Raw genomic sequence first — 27,037 nt, 5'->3', positions numbered from 1 at the left:
TGGTTTTTGCCGTTGTCATGGTTGTGGCATCTTTCACAGGAAAGGCTTCAACCCACTTGCTAAAGACGCAAATGACTACCAAGACATATCTGTAGCTATAGCAGTGCTCCATCTCGAAGAAGTCGAAATTAATCACTTCAAAAGGCACAGAGGGGGAACCAAAACTACCCCTCGGTGTCGTCATACCCTTCCCCGCATTATGCTGTAAGCACATCTTACAGTTTTGGACAAAAAACGCTCAGCAGTTTTTGAGATGTTGATATTTACCCAGACAAGTTCTAGTAATTTACAGATTTTTCTAGCACATATGTGAGTGGGACCATGAGCCATTGTTGCAGGTATTTGTGATTTCTTTCGTGACGTACATTTCCGAATATAAATCAGTAGTGATCTGTTTAGCTATTCTGTCAGCAAAAGTGTTTCCTCTCCCTACATCATCTCCCACCTTCTTATGTGTGGCAAACTTCATGATTGCTAGTTGAGTAGGAAGCGCAAGTGCTGAGAGTAGCTGAACTTTCAAAGTGCTATGTTGGATTTTTGTTCCGTGTGAGGTCAAGAAACCTCATTCTGCCCATGGTCTACCGAATTTGTGAACCACCCCAAAGTCATACTGGCTGTCTATAAATATATTTACTCTAAGCCCTTCCGAAAGTTCACAAGCTCGAGTCAGTGCGATAATCTCTGTGGCCCGCACGGCCAAATTCAAAAGATTGTCTGTCTCTGCGGAATAATCTCCTGAAACAGGCAGACAATTTCTCAGGCATGTCAGATTACTGGTGTTACCTTGGCGTGGTTTTTGCTCATGAGTACAAATCTACAACCAAATATCAGGATACTTAGGAATCGGGGCACGACTCACCTGATTCAAAGGACTAAAGATGTCCAATTGGATTACAAAGGACAAAGGACCCTCGTGGTTGGTGGTTTTGGCAAAACTGCCCGTCTCGATATGTGGACCCTCACCAAGATGCCGTCTCGGACTGCGTACTCACCCTCCAGGAATCGGATTGTACAGTACTGTTGAGGTATCGCGTCTCATCCAAAACACCACCGTCCGATCCCGGTCCGATAGCCGCATCTATTCTTCAACGAGGTGGCCTGAATCTTGACGGTCCCTATTCGGGCACCATCCGAAAGAACAAAGAAAAATCTAGGCTGAGTACCACAAATGAAATACACCAATCACGGGCTGAAAAGAAACAAGTATCTTATATTACTGTACAGTTTACAAAGCTAAAGATATAGCTATCTGGCTCCCAACACCTCGCAGTGTGTACCAGCCGACACTGTGAGGAGAGAGAGGTCCTGGATATCTGAATGCTAGCATTTTTATACATTTCCTACGATATTGTCCAGCCTCTCTTCATGTTAATAATTCGTGGTCTAGAGCTGGTGCCTAGTTCACATACAGATTTTACAATATTATGCGAAGGATTACATGCATTTACATTGCCATGACAATACAATGGTGGTATAGGTTCTCGGATCTGCAGTAAGCCTTGTTTCAAGAATCTCTCACAATGTAGTTCAACTAAAACATACAATCGTTGTTTACTCTTCATTGTTTCAGTGTTTATACAAGGATGAGGCTTGTGAGCGCAGACAACACTCGAGTAGCAGTTCATGTGAAGCACAAGGTTTTTTGCTTTGCTTAAGCAGTCGGCTCACAGACAACTTAACAATAACAGAACTCAAAGGTCGGGAGGCTTGGCTGCAAGTTGAAAACATAGGCCACCATTTTAGAACGTAGAACACAAGTGAAAATCAAAATGGTGGACGAATCTTAAAATGGCAACGAAGTTAACTCAAAAATTGGAACTTTGCAACGCCTTTTTTCCATGTAGTGCGAATGAGCTTAGGCCAATATAAATAATAAGGAGGCACTATATAATTACGGTTTAACAATAGTCCTTCTTCTTTGTCACAGTTGTTCTCCTTCATCCCAGTAGTTCTTTGCTGTCCACCTTTCTCCTTCATCACAGCCTTTCTTATTCATAGTCCTTCAAAGCAATTCTTATTATATGTCACACGCCTTTATCATAGTTCTTCTTCTCCATAAAAATCCTTCCTTTCCACAGTCCTTCCCATTGTTAAGTCCTTCATTACTGCTTTTCTCCGGCATCTGAGTTAATCTCATTTTACTCAATCCTCTCTGAACACAGTCTTCTCCTTCATCGCAGCCAGTTTCTTTAATGAAAGTCCTTCTCCATAGTTTTTCACCTGCGTCATAATTGTTCACCTTCATCACAGTCTTTCTACTTAGTCACAGTCCTTATCCTTCACCATGGACTTACTCCTTCATTACAGTCTTTTCTCACAGTCTGTAAATTGTATCACTCTTATCCACAGTCTTATGTTAGAGTCCTCATTCAGCACAGTTCTTTTCTTTTAACACAGTTTTTACAAAACTGTCTGCTTCAAAATAGTCCTTTCCTACATCTCAGTCCTTCTCCTTCATTACAGTCCTTTTCATTTGTCACAAGTCTTCTTATTCATCACAATCCAGCTGCTTTTCTTAAGTTCGTTGGCACAGTTCTTCTCCCTCTCTAATCATTCTCCCTCATCATGGTCCCTCTCCTTTTTCATAGTCTTTCTCCTCTGACATAGTCTTGCTCCTTTGTCACAGTCCCTCCTCTTCATCAGAGTCCTTCATCAAAGTATTTCTCCTTTGTCAAAGACCCCCTTCTTTATCACTGTCTTTTAGTTCAGTCCTTCCATTTCATCAGTGTCTTTCTCCTTTGTCACAGTCCTTGTCCTTTGCCAATCCTTCTTCTTCATCAGTATGTTGCCTTAATCAGTCCTTCACCACAGTCCCTCCCCTTGCTTAGTACTTTGTCACCATCCTTCGTCTTCATCAGTGTCCCTCTCTGTTGTCACAGTCCTTGTCCTTCATGGCAGTCAGCCTCCACTGCCACATATCTATCACAGTCCTTCTTCATCACAATCCTTCTCTTTCATCAGACTCCTCCTTCACCAGTCCCCTTTTGATTCATTAGCCGCCATCACAATCCTTCTCCTTAATTTGTGCTTCATTAAAGTCCTTATCCTTCATGATCATTCTTATCATTTGTCATGGTCTTTCTTCAGTTCATCATAGTCATTCTTTCTTTAGCAAAGTCCTCCCTTCTCCTTCATTATAGTCATTTTACTTCACAATCTTTCTCTTTCTTAACAGTCATTCATTGCAGTCCTTTTACTGTATCACATTTCTATTATTCATCATAGTTATACACCTTTGTCACAGTCCTTCATCACAGTCATCCTCCTTTGTCACATCCCTTTGTCTTCATCACAGTCTGTTGTCATCACAGTCAATCTCCATCTTCACAGCCCTTTGTCACATTAAAGTCGTCCTTTGTCACAGTCCTTCTCCTCCGTCTCCATTCTGTCCTTCATCACAGCTCTTCATCACAGTTAGTTTCCTCCATCACAGTCCTTCTCTTCCATCGATTCCTGTTTCATGGATGTATGTGTAGACATTGTAAATGTATTAAAACAATTAACTTAATTAATAAGTCTTTCTGAACTATAAGGAGATATGCACCAAGTTGATGGGGAAACATAGCTAAATGTGTGCAGTATGTTTTGCAGCTTCATCATAATCCTTCACCAAATCCTTCTGCTTCATCAAAGTCCTTCTCCTTTATCATAGTCCGTGTGATTCATCCAGTCATTCCAGCTTCTCAGGCACTCAGGAAGGAAGCCTCCTCTATCAGCCCTCACCCTGACTACCGCACACTGCTGGAGCAGTAAAGCTTCTCCCAACAACAAGGTAAGCCCTGAAAGGCTCATGATACCATTTCCTGAAGATAATAATCAATTAATTTGGAAATCGTAAAATGAGCACTTTGCTACAATGACAAAAACGGAAGCAGCCTTTGTGTTTCTGCAGTGTGTTAGCACTGTGCGAGGCAGCTCTGAGGATCCAGTTGTACTGGAAGCAGACTGCTTGGACACTTTAATTAATTTCAGGCACAATAATTCCAAGATGGCCGCCACCTCCTTGTTCAGTGGAGTTGAAGAAGCACCAGGCAGGCCCCCTCTGTGATGACGCTACTGCATCCTTGAATTGGCCAATCACGTTTGCTCGCAGGCGTAAGCCAGCCCCGCTCCAACGCCCTCAAGTAAGGCTCCTATTCAAGCCTGTCAGGGCCGAGGAGGGCTAGGAGGGCCCCCACCTTCTGTCACCCCTCATTTAACTATGAGGCTGTCTTCCGATGTTGGCCATGATGTTGCTGACTTCCCTACAAACTTGGGACTCTGCACCTCCATGTTCCCTGCTGATCCACCTTGGGATTCAGTGCAATGCTTTCTGTATTACCGCCATGAATCCACCAGAAGAGGAGCTTTCTGACTTGAAGACTGTTATGTATGTCAGTCGTGGTGTCTTTTGCCGGATCCCTACTCCTTCCAAGTGGAAAAGTCCCAATGGTAACTGCATCTTAGCACCAGTCACTCTGGTCAAACAGCAGTTGCAGATTCCTTCCTCTCCAAACAACAGGGGCATGTTGTGAACATCTTGCTCTTCCATGAACTTGGGCCCCAGCACCTCTACTCTTGGCTGAACCACTGTGAGAGATGGCTGATCTATTCATATTGCCTCATCCACAAACACCTTGAACCATTCCTGTGTCTCTCTCACTCTACCCTCTCTTGTCTCTACTTCTCTCACTGCATTTTTGTTTTCTTGTGACTGTGTTTTGTGTTCTTGTGAGTGTATTTTGCCTGTGTTTTGACTTCCAAATCTCGGTGTTGTCCTTTAACATTCTGCACTCCTGATTGCATTGTAATTGGCGCAGTTCTTTGGCTTTCAAATCTTGGTGCTGTGCTTTCACATTCTGCACTCCTGATTGCATTGTAATTTGCACTGTTCTTTGACTTTTAAATCCGGGGCCTATGCTTTAACATCCTGTACTCCTGGTAGCATTGTAATTTGCACTGTTTTTTTTACTTTCAAATCTTGGCACTGCGCTTTGACATCCTGCATTCCTGATTGCATTGCAATTTGCACTGTTTCTTTACTTTCAAATCGTTGCGCTGTGCTTTAACATTCTGTACTCCTGATTGCATTGTAACTTGCATTGTTCTTTGACTCTCAAATCTTGGTGCTGTGCCTTAACATCCTGCACTCCTGAGTACATTGTAATTTGGCCTGTTTTGTTACTTTCATATATCTCGGTGCTGTGCTTTAACATCCTGCATTCCTGATTGCATTGTAATTTGATCTGGTTTTTGACTTTCATATCTTGCTGCTGTGCTTTAACATCCTACATTCCTGATAGCATTGTAATGTGGCCTGTTATGTGACTGCCATACCGAGATACTGAGGTTGTAACAACCTGAACCCAACATTGTGTCACATCTTGTTCCCTCTGGTATACCCATTGACCGTCTCTGGTGTGCTGATATACATGTATAAATGTATAAATAAATAAATACATAAATAGGGACTTAAAGGGAGATTGCACTACACAGGCCATAAATGTCTATCCTGTGAATGCATATGGTGCTAAACTCTGGGGGCTATGCAGCATGTACGGCAGTGACAGTAACTGAACATTCCGTCTTTAGTGGACTCTTTTTGTTGTCAAAGGGACACTGTTGTGTCCTTTCACTGATCTTAACACCCTCTTGCTAATTCCATACTGGATAAGACTCTACATTAACCTGGAGGCAGAGTATACCAATATTTATTGAAAGATATCTTTGGATTGTATGCATATATGAAGATTCCCTAGGAGCTTAGGTGGAGAAAACATTGTGCAAAGTGTGCTTTGTAACCACTTGGAACTCTCCAACTATGATTACGAAGGATTCCCTTAATGAAGTGAGGACAATATTTTTGGATGTAAGAAGCTGATGAAGATGTGAGGAAGACAAAGCAAACAAGAATGAAACTGGAAAGAAAGAAAGAAGATGAGAAGGAGAGACATATGGAGGGAAAAGAAGAAAAAATCCCAGACGCAATACAGAGGGAAGGGCACAGAGAGAGAGAGAGAGAGAGAAAGAGACAGAGAGAGAGAGAGAGGGAGAGAGAGAGAGAGAGAGATTGATTGTGACTGACCACGAGACTGTACCTCTTCTTGTATGAAGAAATATAACTATTACACATGGGAAGCACTGTGACACAGCACAAGCACTATGATATAGGAAATAGGATATCAACAAAAGAGATGAACTATGCTAAACGAGAATGACTGCTGAGGGGATATGTTAAAGGAGAATGGCTGGCACGAAGATCTGTGATGAATGAGGACGTCTATGATAAAGGAAAAAGACAGTGACAGAGGACTGTGATGAAGGAGAGGACTGTTGATGGAGGAAGACTGTTAAAAAAGGAGAAGGACTGTGGTGAAGGAGAACAACACTGCTGAAGGGGAAGGACTATGATGTAGGAGAGAGATACTGAAGGAGGTGACTGTGAAGAAAAAAAAAGGACTATGACGGGGAAGGTCTGTGATGAGGGAGGACTGCGAGGAAGGAGAAGGACAGCCAGAAAAGTGATAGAATTATGGAAAAAGAAAAAAGACTGTGATTAAATAGAAGGATTGTGACTAATGACACAATCTACTTTATAATTAGCCACTTAGTGACTGGCACTTCAGCTTGCATGTTCCTTGATGTCACCCCATTATTTATAAGGTCAAAGCAAATGCATACCTAAACATGTAAAATGCACTAAACAACTGGAAAAAACGGTTCGAATTGCCAATATTTCTTTTTTTTTATTATTTGAATTTAATTGCATGGCAATTTTTACAAAAATAAACAAACAGACATTTAATATTAAAGTCCCCGGTACCCCGTTTTTCTCATTTTATGGGAGCCATTTTGTTCACAGACTCACGGGACCCACCACAAGGTGGACTTCTAGTCTGTGGTTCCTTTACAGTCAGGTGTTACTGGATACATTTTCCCAATAAAGTGGACTACTGCAATCACCCATGACGTTGAGGTGCCACTTATCAGTGCAATCCGTCGTTGGTGGTCGTCCAGTGTTTGTAAGGATCGAAAGAGAGGTGTCAAAAAAATATTTGTTTTCTATGCATCCAGCACATTATTGAAAACAGGGTATTAACACTTTTAATATAATTACAGTCGGTAGTCATTCTTTTTTTTTAATAAAACCTCCCTGTTTTCCCTGTCCCACTACCCCCTTAAACTTTGCAATTCAGAAGGTTTATGAGTACTGTTTTGGTGTCTATAATGGCCGATATCAAACTGCACAAGAAGAAGAATGTTGTGACTAGAAATGGCACATACAAGAAGCTACATTGAGATACTGTGGGGTGTCCTAAAGAGCAAGCAAGGAGACATTGGGCCTCATTACGAGTTTGGAGGCAGCCATGCCCTTATGCAGCATGGCTGCCTCCAAACTCAGGTCTGGGTCCCCTGAATGGGGAAATACCAGACCATTCTGACTTTGGAGGGCCCAGTATTTCCTTCTTCAGGGAACCTGGACCCAGACCTTCCCCATTCCCATTCGAGCCTCCAGAGGGCTAAATGGGAATGGGGAGGGAGCTAACAACGGGCCCGTTAATACCGGGCCTGCTATTAGCTCTCTGGTCCCCTCCCGGGACCCACAATGGACGTCTGGTCGGACCAGACATCTAGAGCGGATCCCGCAAGGGAACCGCATAATAGGGCGGTATGGGATTAACAGCGCCGGCACCATTACCAGCGCCGTTAAACCCATTCTGCCCGCCTCGTAATAAGGCCCTAACTGAAAATGGAAGGCTTTACTTGTAATATTTTCAGATGAAGGTTTTTTTTGTGATGCAATGAAATGTATTTTCAAACCACGCAGGAAACATTTTTGAATAATGTTTGAATAATGTTCGAGAGATGTTTCAGAAAACAAGACACATTTTGGTGGCGGATGGCTCCAGAATGGAGGTCAGCGGCAAACACAACTCCTGGGGCTCTCTGACACTCAAGGAAATGCACTTTGGAAAATGATTAAACATTTTAATATGGCTTCTTTAAATTGAAAACAATGCTCGTAGATTCTGCCCTATCGTGATCTTGCTTAACAGACAGCTGCAGACCTTGGCTTTTGCTACTTGAGGCATTCACTCATCCATTCAGCATCTGTTCTGGGCTGTTTGCCTTCTCTCACTTCTCAGGCATATCACATTCCCGTCACAATCCCATAACCCTCCCAAACCGGACACGCCACACCCTCATGAGCTTTATAAAAGGGTAATGTTGTACTTTTGTACAGCACTCCTCTTTAGTTTTGAAGCCGTGCTGCACCAGGGTAATTTTACCTTTCTAAGTTACCTGTCATGTTTTTGTTTTATTTTGTTTTGCTTTGTTTTGTCTCTGGTACACATTCAACTTTGTTCACACCTTCATACACTGACGCACCACTTGTTCTCATCTTTATGCCAATGTACAGGCGCCCTCCAAGAGAATGTCCACACCATCTGCAAATGTGTTAGTCTAAGACATTGCTGATCGAAACTGATCGACACTAACATCCCTGTGCTTCAACTAAATACAAAAATACAAATACAGATTAGAGCAGCAGAACTGGAGTGTACTACACGAACCCTGTTGTGCATGCAGTGATGGAAATTGTGTGAACTGTGCTAGATATCATGATTGTGCCACCTTTTATGATGTTATGGGCATGTTTGTAATCTGTTTTGTTACTGTGGCCAACGCTGATACAACAGTTCAGCATTTCTTTTTATCTATTGGATTTGTATAGCACTTTCCCATACAGCGCTGAATCATTTGAGTAACCTACAATGAAAATATGATCTTTAAATACAACACTTAATGAGATGAAAGTAGGTGATTTTCGAGCGAAAGGAATAGGGAGAGCAGTGGATATAAAGTGGCAAATCATTCCATAAAGTAGGAGACAGAACAGCGAAAGGGCAGAAACGGGAAGCTGTGTAAGGTTGTTTGGTGTAGATAGAAGAAAATAGATAACATAAATAATGAGAAGGAGTATAAATGGAAACCAGAGAAGAGAAGTAAGGGGGAACCAGGCCTCTCTGGTATTCAATACAATTCCCGGGAAACGGAACAGAAGACGAATTTCGAAATGATAACCAGGAAATGGAGCAAAGTGCATTGGAAAAGAGTCCGGGGGAGGGACTGAGAATAAGATACAGATAGAAGAATTGTAGATAGAACAGACTGGGGCAAGATGACAAGCAAGGAGACCAGTAAGCAGAGCTGAGCAGTAGTCGACTCTAGAATGGTCAAGTGACTGTATCAGCAGTTTGGTAGCATAGCACTTTCTGTTTCGCCTATCTTCTCTAACTGTTTCTCCATTGACTATCCTTCCCTTCTCACTAAGTCTGGTAGGAAGAAGTTCAAAATGGATATCTTGGCCTCTAACCCTGGTCTCCCTACCGCTGACACTTACACCAGTGCTTCCTCCAGACAGACCCTCACCAACATATCTCTTTGTCGTTCATTCGTCAGATCTATGCACTCTTCATGTGATCTATGTGCTCCGTTCTTTCTCCTCCACTCCCATTAATGGTGGCACCCGCTGGGAAGCCCGCATGGCCCTTCTTCAATTCCTCTAAGGTTATCATTAATGTCTCGGCAGGATAGCTCAGGAGCAACGTGCTTGCCTTGGAAGCAAGACGACACAGAGCAACACAGGTTTGATCCCCAGATCCACGCTTAGAAACCTCTGGGTATAAATAACCAATCATACCAATCATATCATATCAATCATATCATATCATACCTAAATGGCACATCATGATTCAGTGCCCTCAGGCCAATCACCTCCTCTTTGATAGAAGCTTCCCACGGCTCATAAATTTCCTTTCATCTCCTGCTGTCCCCTCTCTCCCCTCTCCAGCATCCCTGCCTCCCCCTCTGCCACCCTTGGCTACCTTGACCTCTCTTCCTTCCTCTTCTTCCCCCGTAGGCTCCTTCTTCACCTCTGATTTGTACCCCTCCCCAGACGTCCTTTAAGGCTGGCAACCTTCTTCATCTTGCCACTCTCAACTCTCGCTCTACTGTCAAACACTCCTCTGAAATCTGCAGACTCCTGGAAGAACTTAACGTCGATGTCCTCTGTCTCACTGAGACATGGTTCATGGCCAGCTCTGTCACATGCTTTGACACTCTCCTCCCTGATGGCCACAAGATCCTCGCCGCACCCAGATGCACCCAGTCCAGAGGGGGTGTAACCCTGATGTTCCCTGAGTGGATTCCTGCCTATATCATTCCCACACAGACCTACTCCTCCTTCTCTGCAGGCTTTCTCTCTCTCCTGCCCACTCTCTTACTGTGACTACTATCTATCAGCCTCCTGGTCAGAACACCTCATTCCTCTCTGAGTGGGCAGACCTCTCCTCCTCTCTCCTGTCCTCAACCACTCAACTCTGCCTTCCTGGTGACCTAAATATCCATCCAGATGCGCCATTTTCCTCCACTGTAATCTTTCATGATCTCTGTGATTCTCTCTCCCTTTCTATTCTCCCCTCTGGTCCGACTCACTCTGCAGGGCTAACGCTTCATGTTTTGATCTCCTCTGACCTCCCCCTCTCCATTCCTCTGACCACTCCTCTATCCTGGAGCAATCACTCCCTCCTCTCCTCCCATCTCGTCTTCCCTACCCCCAGGTCAAAGCCAACCCCAAAACTACTACCTACCTTCTAGGACATCCAGCCCATGAAGCGTGTGTCAGTTGAGGCTTTTTACGCTGCCTTCACTCCCCCACCTCCGCCTCTGGCTCACTCACATCCTGGCACATCCCTTTCCGTGCTCTACTCTTCTATATTCAGTACTCTTGATGCTCTTGCCCCTATCATGAGGATCCCCTTGAAGCCCAAATCCAAGTGAAATTCTTGGTACAATTCTGACCTAGCTACCATTAAACTTAAGTGCAGTTTGGCTGAGAGGAAATGGAGGGCTCCTTGTTCATCCTTTGACAAATGTGCCTGCCGGCTCCTTGTGCATACTGAAAGCCCACATCCAAGGCTATGTCTCTGTGTCAATTAACAACTCCAAACTTTTCAAAATCTGCAAGGAGCTGGCCAACCCTGCTGCAGTCTCTGCCTCTCCTGTCACCTCCCAGGCCCTTTGCACGGCCGTTGCCTCTCACTTCATCACAAAAACCCAGGACATCCTGTCCACCCTCTCATTCCCTCCCCTTCATCCCCCTTCTCCTTTTGCTAACTTTGACCCTACTGCAGTCACCCCCACCCTCTTTTTCTTCCTTTCCTCTTTTCTTCCCTGACAAGGTTCTAGATAAGTCCAACCTATGAGTGTCTCATCAAAACAGGTTCTTCCAAAACCATCAAGGACTGCACCCTTACTCCTGCCCTGGCCGATTTCTGCAATCGCTCCCTCACCTCAGGAGCCTTCACTTCCCCTCTGAAGCACTCTCTTGTGCACCCTCTTCTCAAGACCACAGCTGATCCTTCTTGGCGGGCTAACTATCGCCCGATATCCATCACTCCTTTCCTGGGCAAACTCCTGGAAAAGCTGGCCATCTCACAACTCCTTCACGCCGATTCTGTTGGTTGTCTCCATGAACATCAGTCTGGCTTTAGAGCTGCCAGAAGCATGGACACTGCTCTCCTGAACATCTGTGAAGACCTGCTCTCCAACCTAGACTCTAACATCCCTTCTGTCCTCATCCTACTCAATCGTTATTCTGGTTTCAACACAGTCAACCATACCATCCTGCTCAACCGTTTCTGTGACGACAACCTACGTATCACTGATCAGGCTCTGGCCTGGCTGACTTCTTTCCTCTTTGATCAACCCTCTGAGGTCCAACTTGAGTCCTTCCTTTCCTCTCTCTCTCTCGCTCTCTCTCTCCCTCTTTCTCTCTCTATCTGCAGTGCTCCCCAGGGGTCTAACCTCTCACCCTGGCTTTTCAACCAATCCCTGGCAACTCTAGCCCATCACATTTCTGCTCTCTGCTCCAATTTTCAGTGCTATGCGGTTGACACTCAACTCATTTTCAGGCTTCCTTCGGCCACTTCTTCTTCTCTAATCTTGGACTGTTTGTCTGCCATTCAGGAGTGGTGTGCCGCCAATGATCTCTACCTTAATGCTAGCAAGACAGAGATTCTCCTCATTGGCAAACCTTCACCCTCCTTTCCTGTCACTCTCTGGCTGGCCATATTTTGCTCTCTTCCTACCCCCACCTGTGTGGCTAAGAACCTCTGGGTCATCTTCGACTCCACGCTTTCATTTTTTGCCCACATCTCTGATGTCTATAAAAAGTTAAACTTCCAATTGCACCTCCTCAGAGGTATTCTGCCTTTCCTCTCCTTCCCCCAGAAGCTCACCATCTCTCGAGCCCTGGTTCTCTCTAGGTTGAATTACTGCAACAGCCTCTTTCTAAATCTAACTGCTTCTACTCTCTGCCCTTTGCAACTCATCCAGAACAGGACTGAAAGACTTGCCCTTGGCCTCAAGCCTTGGTAATCTCTTCATTGGCTCCCATTGTACTGCAATGATTAAATTCAAGACCCTTTGCTTTGTCCACAAGGCTTTCTGTGGTCTGGGTCCAAAATACTTTCTACTCTCCCTCTGTAAATACCTTCCCACTCGAGCTCTTTGTTCCTCCACCTCCAGCTCCCCTATGGTCAGTTGTTTCTCAAAGAAACGAGCTGGGAGTCGATCTCTGTCTTTGGCTGGGGCCTTCCTCTGGAACAGCCTCCTTGCCACTCTGAAACTTGAGGAGACCATCTCCGGTTTGGGAAGCACCTCAAGACCTTCCTCTTTGCTTCTACCTTCTCTCCTCCTCTCCCCTTCTGATCTGTTCTTCTTCGGCACCATGCACCTGGTTACCCTCTGTTATTCCTGCCATGACCACATCCAATTCTTTGCTATAGTATGCTACGGGTCTGTGATGGATCCTGTGATTTTCAGTGAGTACAGCCAGAGACAACCTCTTTCTCTCGTGACAGTACAGCGTGAGTCATTTTTCATAATCGGGCAGACCCAATGTGGGTGACCACTACAGTGGTAGGAAAGTGTTCAGTCAGGTATATTCTTGGAGGGGTTTAACTATTTCAACAAATCCAGTGATCCATTGCCGGCAGTAGCCTACTGCCCTTAGGAAAGCTTGCTTTTGCATTATGTTCTAAGGTCCTGGTATATTATAGACTGTCTCCTTCTGAGACACATATATAAGCCAAAATCCCTTTGCAATATCATGTCCCAGATAATGCACCATAGAGGTGCATAATTGGAGCTTCTTCTTGGAAATGTTATGATCTTTTTCAGCTAATGCTGTAAGGAAATTCTTTGTGTCTTCTTTACATGGCTCGGGTGAAGAGTGTTGGGGCAAACTAGTCCACGTGTGCTGGACCCCCATGTGAGAATGCAAAGAAATATTGACTGTTCTTATGTATAAGAACAGAGAAGAAATCCGAACACAAATCGACCACTGTAAAATGTGTGGATTCAGGGGGAATACATGACAATATAGCTTCTGGATTCGGCACCATGGGAAAGGAAGATATCACCATGGCAATAATAGCATGTATGTCCTGAACAAAACAGTGTACATTCTTCCCAGGTTTCTTTACAGGGACAATTGGTGTGTCTCATATGTTGGTGGTCTGAACAATTATTCCCTGATTCAGGAACAATTCAATGACTGTGATTCCTGCTTCTGGCTTCACGGGGTACTGTGGTATGTGGGGTAATCTTTTAAACAGATCTACTTTTATCCTTACTGGTTCGGCAGTGTGTATGTATACTACCTCATTATCATGTTTGGCCAACAGGCATCCTGGTATGGAGTCAATCCATTTCTGTATTTTGTTAGGCCATTGTTCATCTACTTCTGCCACCTTCTCCCCTGATTCTTCCCTGAGTGTAGCCATCATGGCCACCACATTGTCTGAGGGTACTCTCAAAAACACCCTGCCAGGGTGTCATATACAGAGCACCTCATTTTAAACAGCAAATCTCTTACTAATAAATCTACAGGCAATGAAGGACTCAAAAGGAAAGCATGCTGATAGGTAATGGGTCTCAACGTAAAGGTAAGAGGTTCCATCACCTGGTGTATGACTGCAGTATTTGATTTGCCTACTGCTCTTACTGTGTCCCCCAATGTACGGACATGTTGAAAATTGTTCATTCGCAAAGCTGATTTATTTGCCCTAGGATATCTACCAGACATGGTAGTGGTAATCCCTGAACCTTGCACTATACATAGGGTCTCTCGTTGTTAACGAGAATCATCAGTGCTTACAGTGCCTCTTCCCCTTCTGGTTGCCAGAATCCATTTGGGTCCCAGTTTTGCCTTCCCAGGTCTCCAGAAAAAGGGATTAGTGTTTGGATTTAACAGCGGGGGCATTAGCCCTGTGGTAATGGTCTGTCTCTGTGTTGCCTGTTGTGGCATTTGTGTGTTATTTGACATATTACCACCCTTCTGCTGTCTCTGTGGCCTAAGTGAGCATTCATGTTTTTAGTGAGCCTCCTGTTTACAGCAGTTACAAGTTAACAGATGTGGTACCATGGCTCTGGGAGTCTGCTGATTATTCCAATTTCCCTGCATCTGCTGACACTGCACTCCCCATACCTGCTGTTGATCAAACTGTTTCTACTGTCTCAGTGATTGTTGTTGTCCCATATATCCTTCTTGCTTGTGTGATATGTCTGTTGACCCATGTGGCCTCCACCTCTGCCCCTTGGCTGTCCCTGAAGTCTCTGAATCTGTAACGTCATTAATTTGTTGTTAAATGTTTCATTCCTTTGCTCCTTGCAGGTGATGCAATGATTCGCCACAACAACCAGCTCTGCTAACGGCTTGGTCTGCCACCCTATACATACATGCTTAAGTTGTATTTGTACCTTCAGAAGAAGGCTGCAATGAACAAATTCGCTATAGCTTCCTGTGCCGTCTCCTCCGGCTTTGTAATCCCAGAGTGCTGAGTGAACACCACACTTGGTCTATCTAGGAAATTGGCAGGAGATTCACCCTTATTCTGTTTGCAATTCAATATATTTGCCCAATCTGTTTTCCTATGGCACACTCCTGCAACCACTTTCACTATCGTATCTCTTGCCTGCACCAGTTTGTACCCTGTACCTGGGTCAGTGGATGGCCAAGTCACCCTTTGCGTTAGTCCCTGCCCTACCTGTGGTGGCACCAATATTCTCATAGGTTTGTTCATGTCAGCCCACAATGGGTTGTAACACTGCAATACAGTTTGTAGTTTTTCCACAAATCATTGTGGCTCTTCAATGATATTATGGAAATCCTTAGCTAATGTTCTAAGATCTTCGGGTGTCCAGGGCACATGGACTGTTATGATTCCTGGTTGTTGTCCTACGTCCTCATGAGCAGATGTTACTTATCTGAGGGGAGCCTTAAATACATTTGAGTCCATTCCATATATTGTACCTTCCCCTTGTGGTCAAGGGGTCATAGGATGATGGTGGTCCACGGAGCATCTGTATCACCCCAGATTCCAATCCACTCAATACCGATGCCCCAGAGGCTGTCATTTTCTGTTATGTCATCTCCACCTCGGGTGCATCGCCTGGTCCCATCCCTCCACGTGGTTTCAAACTAGTGAAAGAATCACATATATCTTGTGGCATTCGACTGTCCTGATCCTCCTCTGTCTTTTCTGCATCTTTTGTCCCTTCCTTCTCAGTTATCTGTGGGCATAGTTGCACACCTTCCCTATCCTTTCTACCCCTCAAACATTGTACCTGTCCCCAAAGTCAGTTATTAGTGTCCTTTAATCCTCTGACTTTGCCGTTGCAGCTTCTCTCTGTGGCTTCTACTAGCCACATTGCAAATGTTCCACACTGTACCGCTGGTATCTTAGTCCCTTTCCTCTCCTGCACCCTTCTACGCACACCCAATATGTCTAGGTTAAATGTACCCTCAATTGGGAATTGTGCCTGTCTGTTTCGTCGAGTCAGATAATTTCATGCATCCAAATAATGACAAGATGAGCTGTTAAACTGCTTAAACATATAATGGGCGGGCAACCCCTTTGGCAGTTCCTCCACCTCCTTCAATTGCCATGTCCCCAATTTCCTTTCCGCTTTCATTTGTCACTTAAGGCACTGTGAAGTGGGATAAGGGCTCTAATTATGCACTGTTTCGGCTGTCCCTATTAACTCATGAGTTTTAGCCTCCCCCTGTTCCCGACCCGTTACCTTACCCCGTTCCATGTGTTGTACTGGGCTCAACCCCTAACTCCAATATTTCACTAAGTTAATCTCTGGATAGAATAATGACAGGACTACCAGGATCACAGTTATAGCACATGCAAAAACTATTACCAGTACCACATTTCGTACCCAGAATCTCCATCCCATTTCAGCATATGCCCTAAACAAATCCCATCCCACATTGTTCTTTTCCTGGAACCAAATGGGATCCTTGCTACCCTGTGCGTACTCGCATGCACTCTCAACAGCCCCAATTCCCTCCTCTGGAAGCCCCCTATGGAGATTTTCAAGTACGTTATATTTCCGAGCGCTCATTGGGGTGTATCCGGATGATGACGCAGGAGTCCTATTGGAAATGGACAAAGCAAGATGTACTTTAGTGCTGGTTTGCAAACCATATACACCAATACATACCATCTGCCCATCACCCAAACTAAAAACCCAACCCTCCTCCAAGTCGCCTTCCCCTTATGTTCTCTCATAGTCTTATATTCTCTCATGGTCTGGCCTCGCATAATGCTCATCATTTCCGCTTGACCTCCCTTGACATCCACTGGGAAACAATAATGCCCATTGTTCATATCTGTTGTCCATCTTCTACTGTTATGTTTTCATGTGTCGTCACATTATCCTCCTCTTCTGGGTCAGTGGCTGTAGTCTGATGACATCCAGCGGAGTCCTCTTAAGGTGAGGGGTGTGAGGCCAAGGCCTCCTTATGAACATCCGGTCGAAAATAAGAGTCCATTGTTATGGCCGGTTTGGGCTAGCATAATCCAAGATGGAGGCTCTGGTAGCCTTCACCCAGTGCACCTGAGAGCCTCTAAAAGCACAGTTTCAGTAATCCGTCAGCGCATGTCCATTTGAAGGAACTCTCTGTACAAGTATTACCTACTGGCAGTCAAGTGGGGAATTCCCTACCCAATGTTTGCTAAAAGTAAAAGAAAAATAACATGCTCTTGGGCATGTTCATAAAAGAAATAATACAACTGACATCTAACTCTACTCCCAGACTCCTCCTATATGGTTTTATAATCCGTCATGATCACAGTTGTCATATTGCCATTATGGTGTCATTATCACTTGAATCATATTCCCTCCACCCCTGGGGCACATCAGCATTCACAGCATCCACAAAAGCAGTATACATAAAAATTCAACTCTCGACCAGTTATCACCCTCAAACAGACTGAAGTGTTAACCAGGTGTTAAAGCACTACTTGCACTGCACACTAGCACATTTAAACAAAGAATGGCCAGAGGTCCTTTGGGAAGCTAAATTCACATACAACAATACCCCACATGCATCCACGCGGTTTTCTCCATTCTTTCTCCTTGATGGGCGGCACCCCACAGCAACAGCCTATGAGATACCAATCCAGCCTACAGTTCAAGAACATCACACCATTTCAAGTAGGCCTTACAAATAGACAAACAGAGTCCACATCATGGCAACTTCAAATACAAGATAAATGTGGAAAGAACACACAGACCTGCACCAGATTGTCAAATGGAAGACTGATTTTGGGTAGCCACAAATCATCAACATTTGAAGGGCAACCTCAAATTCCTCCCATGATACCTAAGGCTCTAAAAGAACATTGCCAAAATAGGCATCAATGTTCTGTGAGCGGACTTACTTTGAACTGTGAAAGAATACCTAGGGCCAGATTACATAAACCAGTGCCATTGCAAGTTCTCCCTATTTTTAAAAACACTGCATCACATTAGAAAACCTTTTCAGATTGAAAAGCGCAGTTAGGAATGTTATAAGCACCAGGGCAAACATTGCTCTAGTGCAAAAAAGATGAATGTTTAAGACAATTTTGCACCAGGGCAAAGTTTGCCCTAGTGCTAATAAGGCTTGGTATTAGCACTAGGGCAAAGTTTGATTTGGAGCAAAAATGCCTTGAAAACGTAGGTTTTTTGTGCTATGGCAATTTTTGTTTACAACATGCCCAACTGTGCTTGCCATGGTGCAAAGTTTTTCTAATTTATCCCATCATTTTAAAAATTAGGGCAAACTTTGCCCTAGTCCTAATACCATGCAAACTTGTACTTGGAACTGTGCAAAGTTTCTGTAATATGGCCCACGGTTTTCACGTATGATGGTTGAAAAAGGTCAATCCTGACACCACAGTTGATATTGAACCCTTGTACCTAATTAGTGGATCAAGACATTGAGTAAGAAGTCATGCCTGCAGCCAAATCCTCCAACCACATTCTCTCCACAACCCAGCCACCGAGGCTTTCTCTAAACCCTACAACAAGAGCTTTTCTCACCTTTATATTTTCCAGAGGGTTGGGAAACACATGAGCATCCCTGGTAAGGATACTGAACAGGAAGGATCTTTCCCATCCCATCAAGTTATCTATTCTTTGTGAACTCTGTGAACTCTGACACTGAGACAGGAACAAAGGGACGGACGCCCGGGTGCAATTTCACAGCCTTCTTTATTTACTGGTTCACAAGACACACTGGAAAGGCACCCCTAATCATTCTACCTGCCTGCTTATATAGGCCTTTTTGAATGATGCAATACCCTCATGTAAATTCAGGGCTCATCGCTAATAGGTCCTTTTAGCCCTAGAAAAGCCCTCCCTATCTTTTGATTGGGTGGTTTATCTGTAACTCACAAAGCCCACATTAGCACATAAATAATTGGCAACCACTTGCTGAGTGACACATAGACTGATAAGCTTATTTTAGACCTAGCCGAACATAATTACACATCCTTCAACTTCTGGCAAAAACAATTCTTATCTACTTCTCGATGTTCAGCCAGATTCAGTCAGTGTTTCATACTGTGGACACACACATATAAACTCAATTATGCTGCCAAGTGTGCAGATGTTATGTCCAAATTGGTCTTCAAAAGTACATCTTGTCTGGTTTTCCTGCCAAGCTCCAAATATAACCTCCCAGGTGTGCTTATTTTACAGCAAGATACTGCCAAAGACATTCTGCTGTATAAGCATGAGTGAGGCCTTTCTCACACCTGTCCTTACGGCACCATTTTGTGTTTGGCATCCATTTGAACATTTATCCCAGTCTGCCTGTTTTATCAAACGGTGAGTCAATATTTACTTTTAAGCATATCTCTTCTTTTACCTCATTTTCATAATATGTTTTTACATATTCACGATGTGTGCGTTATACTTACGGCACTCTCACTTACTGGGTCATTCTGACCCAAAAAATGCCTCACCCCACATGCACTTTTATATCTTCAAAAAGCACTATAATTCTGACTTCTGCAATACTGGTACCATTGATAAGCCTATCATGTTATCTATACTCAGTTGGGGGGAGGGGTTGTCACCCCTCTACACAATCAAGGGTCAGGGTGCTGGGACTACACTACCCAGAATCCTGCATAATTATGGAAGACTTCTGAGACATGGGAGCCATCTTGACGGCATGACTCCTTAAGCCACCCATGGTGGTGTGGCCTTTGGAGGAGCATGCCATTATGGTCACCGGTTTAAGCAGTCTTGTCCGAGTGGGAGGAGTGAGGAGGAATGCAAGTCCAAAAAATTCAGTCATGATAATGAACAATGATGTTAGTTGGCGTGTGTGCAGGTGGACAATACCATTTCCCTTTGCTACATGTGCGTATATCCACTAAAAGCATGTCCTACTCACAAAGGTGATAAACATCAACTGCAACATATCTGAGCCATTTCCCGCTTGTCATATGTGCATGGTGTACATACATAGTGTGACTTGCACTATGCTCATGGCTAAATAACGATTCTATATCTGTAAATGTGTCAATGGGTATACCAAACCCCACACTCATATGCTGAAATGCTTTGGCCTGGTGTATTATGATATCATTGACGTTGGATATTAACATTTCATCCAATGTCCCTGCTAACAGGATGGTTTCCCCTGTGACATAGAGTCATCACTGAACATACGTGCCCATGAAGTTTTCCTCTGTATCTTCCACCATCACCATAGAGTAGAGGCAGAGGTGATTATGTACTAGGTGAGTGTAAAGCTGAATGAAAGGAATATGTGCACTCCGTAGTAACGTGATTAAGTGTGTCTTCATGACAGAATCCTTCATCACACAACATTTGCGAGTGCGTGTATAGACATATAAAGGTATGATGTCATGTCAGAATCTTTAATCCTCATTCTGGTTTTGTTCACTCAAATTGAATATTAGCTGTCCCACATACCCCTCTGCACACTATCGACTCAACAAAGAGTACAGTCATGCTGATCATTTAGAGGTTGGGTATGAAATGTCTAGGATAGGGTAATAAAAATGTTTGCCCACTTCCATCAGGCCTGTTGAGACATCAAAGAGGAAAAAAGTAAACATCACTGTCATGTTCCATCATACTGCTTTTGTAATATGCTGGGCACTAATTGTTTTCTAAAGTCATGTCCCTTCGTAAGAACTGTAAGACCAGATAGAACACTAAAGTGAAGTTATGTTAGAGGGTGATTGTGTTATCAAGTGAAGCCAGCTAGGAATGAATATCACAACACCTAACTAGAAAGAACAGATGCCGCAGACACAACTCAGAGAGTTCTCAAATTGTAAAATAAGTAATGTTTTTTATGCAATTAATGCCTGTGCCTAACGATATGTATTAGCAAGACCAACAGATCCATGAACAAGAGAATTCCGAACATAGGTCCCGGATTCACACACAATCAGAAAATGCTTCTTTAGTGAATCACTACATTCAACAATTACAAACTGCTGATGATTTGTAATGGCTCATTCTAGAAGTCATTATACCTATACTTCATCCAATTTCATTCTATTGTTTCTTGGTGAAGAGAGATGGTCAGCATATTTATTGGTATGCGTCAGTGTCAGTACAGTTGGAAGAGGTCCCATCTAAGTGCAGCCCATTTCTTACCACCCAAAACCATCTTAGTGCAACCCATTTCCTACCCCAGAAACCATCCTAGTGCAACACATTCCTACACATTTCCTACACCTGAAACCATCTAAGTTCAACACATTTTCAACCCCAGAAACCATCTAAGTGCAACACATTTCCTATACACGAAACCATCTTAGTGCAACCCATTTCCTATCCCCTGAAACCCCTAGTGCAATACATTTCCTATCCCTCAAAAACATCTAAGTGCAACACATTCCTAACCCCCGAAGCCATGTAAGTGCAACACATGTTCTACTCCATGAAACCATCTAAGTGCAACACATTTTCTACCCCCAGATCCATTAAGCGCAGTATATATATATAATTGCCAAGACATCTAACTGACCGTTTTATAGACTGTAATGAAAGAGCAGTGATCAAAATGCACCTATATTCAAGAATATGGTAGTGGGGAAAGTCTGCCTACAGTCCAAAGAAACATGGATTCAACAGTGTAATGAAAGAACACTTAGTCACAACTTGAGTAATGCAATGACAAGCCGCCACATACTAGACTAGATGTATTGATTTTTTTTATTTCATAGTTTTCTTTTTAAAATAACATTCCTAATACCATAGCTGAGTTTGGTTTCTAAGTGCGGATCTGGGATTCAAACCTGTTCCCCGTGTGCTATCCTCTGTTCTCACATATGTAGATGCACATATGTAGAAGGTAGTTATGCAACATGAGTGCTGGGGTTTCACTGGAGCACAGCAGCTGCTGCACTCCCTGCCCAGACCACACCCACCTTATCAGTCACTACTGGCCGATTGCAGCAATCCTCCCAGGTGAACATGGGCAAACACAGGCTGGAGCTGCTTCTTTGGGAGATGCCCTTTGGTTTCGGGCCCTTAGATGAGGGCAGCCCGGCAGAGGCTGCCCTGGGAGGTGTGTCTGAAATAGGACGGCTAGGCCCAATCAGGTGATCAGGGGGTAGGTTGGAGGCAGGAACAATGCCAGATGAGGAGGTGGGCGTGGGAATCAGTGGGAAGGGAAGATGGTAATGCAGAAAATAGCCCCAGGAGCAAGAAAAGCATTGGCAAACAGGCCACAGACCCACACACTACACCTGTTTCAAGTCAGAGCTAAAGTGGCTTGCACAGGTACCAATGGAAGAGGACTCTCGCAGATGGTTCAATGGGCGGCTGGGCCCAGTCAGGAGCTTGGGGGGATGGTTGGAGGTGGGAAAAAGGCCAGATGAGGAAGCAGGCACAGGGGATCAGCGGGAAGGGAAGATGGCAATCAGAAATGCAGCAAACAGCCCAAAAAGCAAGAAAAGTAATTAAAAACATGTTGCAGAGCCACACCCTACACCTGTGTCAAGACAGAGCTAAAGTGGCTTGCACAGGTGACGGGGGAAGAGGACCCTTGCAGATGATTCAATTGGCAGCTGGGCCAAACCAGGAGCTCGGGTGCGGGTTTGAGGTGGGATTAAGGTCAGATGAGAAAGCAGATGTGAGGGATCAGTGGGAAGGGAAGATGGCAAATAGAAATGCAACAAACAGTCCAAAAAGCAAGAGAAGCAATGAAAACGACTCACAGACCCACACACCAGTGTCAAGATGGAGCTAAAGTAAAAGATAACCCACTATATCTTTTTCAAAATATATTATTTATTATGTTAATTATAATCACATAAAAGTGGACACAATTTAGGTTTGAATGGCACGCCCATTGCCCTTTTAGCAACTAATAATATCAATATAACTATGCTAAGGGACATTTATGACATCATACATTCACCACAAGCAATGCAGAGGCATCATACGTGTACTTTCAAACAAAGAGGAGGCCATAAACAAAATCCACTGCATCGAATGGGAGTTGCACAATCTCTATAAAACCAAGATAACAAAGTGAATACATCCAATTTACAGGCCGATTCATGGAATAAATGTGCGCCGAAAAGGGGAGCACAAGTGTGAAAATCGCAGCGCAAGCGTGAAAATCGCAGCGCATGCATGCCCAAGCCGCACACATTGATTCATGAAATTCAGTGCACGTGTAAATCCTGGGATGTGCACTAAAATCGTGGGTGGCGCACGTGGGCGCACACGCCATTAAACGGCGTGCACTACGCACACAGGGAAAGCGCACATAGCGCAGCGCACACAACAAAAGTGGGCGGAACACGGGGCGTAACATGCGGAATGGGGAACAATACTTGAAAATGTGGGCGTTACAGGGGAAGTACAGGAGGTAAATTCTCGCAACGCCCACACGCGCGCCAACAACACGTATTAATGGAATCGAACAAGGGAAAGGCGTGTGCCAAAAAGACGCGCTAATCCAGAAACACGTACGCCAGCAGGAAGCAGGTGTAAGCGGCCCCGCGCAGCATAAAAGTACGCGCAAACAATAAACAAGCTCAGACGCTATGATGAATATACCATTCCTCGCAGCAGTGGTCGTGGGACACCGCAGGAGGAGGAGGATAGCCAGACCCCACATTTATTTTACCCAGGACCAGCCTTTTTGGGATGCCTGATGACCATGTATATGGCAGGTATAGGTTTCCACCACACATAATCCTAGAACTGGTGAAGGAGTGAGAGGATGAACTCACATCACCCACCCTGTGCTCGCAAGCACTGAGCTGCTTGGAAAAGGTGCTCAATGTACTGCACTTCTTGGCTACTGGTTCATTTCAGCGGACAAGTGCCATAGTGCGGGGGGTGTCACAGGCCACGCAGTCACGCTGCCTACACCAGGTATTGGCCATCATTACTGCACGCCCCTCAGTCCGCAGGCACATATACATGACCAGAACACCTACAGAAAGGCAGGCTGTTGTCCAGCAATTTTATGGGGTGGCACACTTCCCCAAAGTCCTAGGTGCCATTGATTGCACCCATGTGGCTCTACGTCCAACCAGGGCCACTGAGCACATCTATCGGAACCGCAAGCACTGGCATTCCATCAACATGCAGGTTGTATGTGATGCCAAGGGAATCATCACCTCAGTATATGCCAACTATCCAAGGTCCAGCCATGATAGTTTCATATTCAGAATGTCACCCCTAAACCGGGACCTGGAAGCTGGCCGGCATGGCGACACATGGCTAATTGGTGAGTATAAATGCCTCTGCACATGCATGCATGTCAGAAACTGAGAAATGACAACCATTATCACCTCCCCAGGGGAAAGTGCCTACCCTCTGAGCACCTACATGATGACGCCAATTCGGAACCCCACCACACCACCCGAGGTAAGATACAACACAGCCCATATTGCAACCCGGGGCATAGTGGAGCGCACATTCGGAGTGCTCAAGTCACGTTTTCGCTCCCTTGAATGATCTAGTGGGCAGCTGCTATATGCATCCCCAGTAGTGTGCAGGATCATAGTGGCAGCATGTGTCGTGCACAACGTTGCAATGCGCCGGGGCGTGCCGGTGGACATGGTGGTGCTCCCACATCCCCAACCACATGCAAAGCCGCTGCGCATGGGAGGTGAAAGGGCACGTGGTGAGGCAGCCCATACCCAGTTTATGGCAAATGACTTCACCTAAAATCCCACCCCTGCGGAGTGCACATATCCCTGGAACATACTAGCTGACAATCAATGATGATGACAAAAGGGACAGTCAACTGTCACAACCATACCAGCCTGAAATTGTTCACCTGGAAGTGTGACATAGTGTGCATCCCTACCTACTTAAAAACACCCAATGCTGTGTGTAACGCTCACCTGGTTCCCACGGAGGCGCGGCGTCGAAGGCGCAGAACTCTGAAGATGGACAGGAAGGGCCCCTCTATTCTGGCTTCCCTGGCTCGTTGGATACCCTCCTGTGCGTGAAAAGGGAGTATTACCAACTGTGGAACAATGCTCAAGCCTCCCACTCCCTTCCAACCCTCCACGATACCTCCTCCACGATTCCCCGTGAAGCCTCACCTTAGGGTTTGGAAGGATGAGCTCTCCATCCTGCTTCTGATGCAGGGGCGCGTTGAAACCCAGTTACTTCACTGAATTGAGGATTGATGGGAGTTCAGGTAAGCTTGACTGTTCAGGTAAGGCGCTGTAAAAGTTCTGTTCAAAAGTTCAAGCTTAATAATAATGTTCGTTGTCTAATTGCAGCAAGCGCTAATGCTTATGTCTTTTTCCCCTTAGGGGCCGGGGTTCGGAGTGCCGGAGATATGGCGCCGACCCGAAGTGAAACAGTTCTGGATGAGCGCTCAGGTAATGTCTTTGCATTCGCTCATTCAATGTCTTTGTCTTTTTTCCCCATAGGGGCCGGGGTCCGGAGATGCCAGGAAGCGGCAGGACCCGAAATGCAGTGGGAATAATCCAACAGGTAAGACTTAAAAGGAAACTGAGCTTTCCTTATTCCTTTTCTCCCTCTCACCTTTGTTCTTGTCTTTTTTCCTCTAGGCGCCGGGGCGTAGCTGAATCCGGAAGATCGGTGCTGAAGATGGAAGCGCCTTGCAAAGGTGAGTAAAATGCAGCGCTGCAGCGATCGAAACGAAATGCCTTTAAAATGATGTCTTCCTTTTCAGGGACGTTGGAGAAATGACTCCGGGATGCAGATTTAGCAGGTAAGGGCTTTTCTTCTCCTATTCTCTTCCTTTCTCCCCTTGCAGGTGTTCCAGGGTGCTGGCAGGCGTGGCTGAAGTCAGGATGCAGGAGCTGACACGGTGAGCGTCCAGCTGCTAGGTGCAGAACAACGCGAAGCATGTGTGGCTGTTCGGGTGGGGTTTAAATAGCCTTGGAAGAAGTTCCTGGTATGTATCCTTCCACCAATCAGGTATGTATCTTTCCCCGACCACACCCGGGTGGTGAAGTAGTCCTACAGGTTAAGTAGTCCCATTCAGGCCTCAAGAGGGCCTGGATGAAGCAGCAAGGTCTGCATCAGGTAAGTGTGCACCCAAGCACTTAAACACATATCCTCTTCTATGAGCCTGGCGCCTAAGGCGCCAGGACTGGGGTCCGCTATGAGCCTGGTGCCTAAGGCGCCAGGACTGAGTCCAAAGGGCCCCGACTTGGGCCCGCTGAGACTTCCCTGGGGAAAATGATGTCTGCCTCTGGGGTTGCTGGGCCCGGCCTGGCTCCTTAGAGGTAGGCATCATGACACTGTGTCACAAAAAGACACACATTCATGCAGCAGGAATGACTACCCCCCTGCAAAATACCACATCACAATAGTACCATGTCACCCAACCCCTCCCCATCTCAGCTTCCCAACACTCCATGGCATGGCATGCAATGTGAAAGCAACCAAATGAATGCACAACACATGACACAAGTGTTACGAAGTGCACTGTCCCTAATGTAAAAGGCCACAGACAATATGCGCTCAGCAATCAATAAGAAACAGCACACATGAACAAATACTTACCAGCAACACAAAACATCAGTTCAGGATTAAACCGTGGCAATATATGACAGTAAACAAATTGAAGTAGTGCAAGTCTCACAACCTGACTAAGGCAGCGCATCGACCCCTTCCAACTGCAGAGTGCTGCTGTCAGGCAAATGTCTCAGTGTACTGCATACAACATGAACTGCATCTGCAAAGGAGACGGCCTTGTGAAGACATGAAGAACCTACATGTATATAAGGAGAAAGACATGGATGCACAAGCACATATCAATACACCATGCAGTGTAGAATCCAACAACAATCCCCACTAGGGATGTACACACAGTTTTGACTAGAGACTGCCCACACAACTCATGGGAGCCCAATGTCACTGTGTAAGGTACTGTCACTTGGTCACACCCTTTGCAAGCCCATGGAAAGGGGAAGAAAGAGGGGTGTGTGTGTCAGGAAACCAATCATCTAATCCAAAGACAGGACAAGCCTGCATGTGTCCAGCTGGAATACACAGTGGATGCCCACGGGATCCACACAAAGCAACACACTGTAAAAAAAAATGTATAAAAGAAAAAATTGCCATGTGTGGACCAGGAGGGGTGGGGGGGGGTGGGGAGGCCACCCAGGAATTTCGAGGTACAGGGTGCACCCCAACACCCACATGC

This window comes from Ambystoma mexicanum, chromosome 6q, assembly GCF_040938575.1.
Source record: "Ambystoma mexicanum isolate Mex_15411 chromosome 6q, UKY_AmexF1_1, whole genome shotgun sequence".
NCBI lineage: Eukaryota > Metazoa > Chordata > Amphibia > Caudata > Ambystomatidae > Ambystoma > Ambystoma mexicanum.
This window is presented reverse-complemented; position numbering follows the sequence as displayed.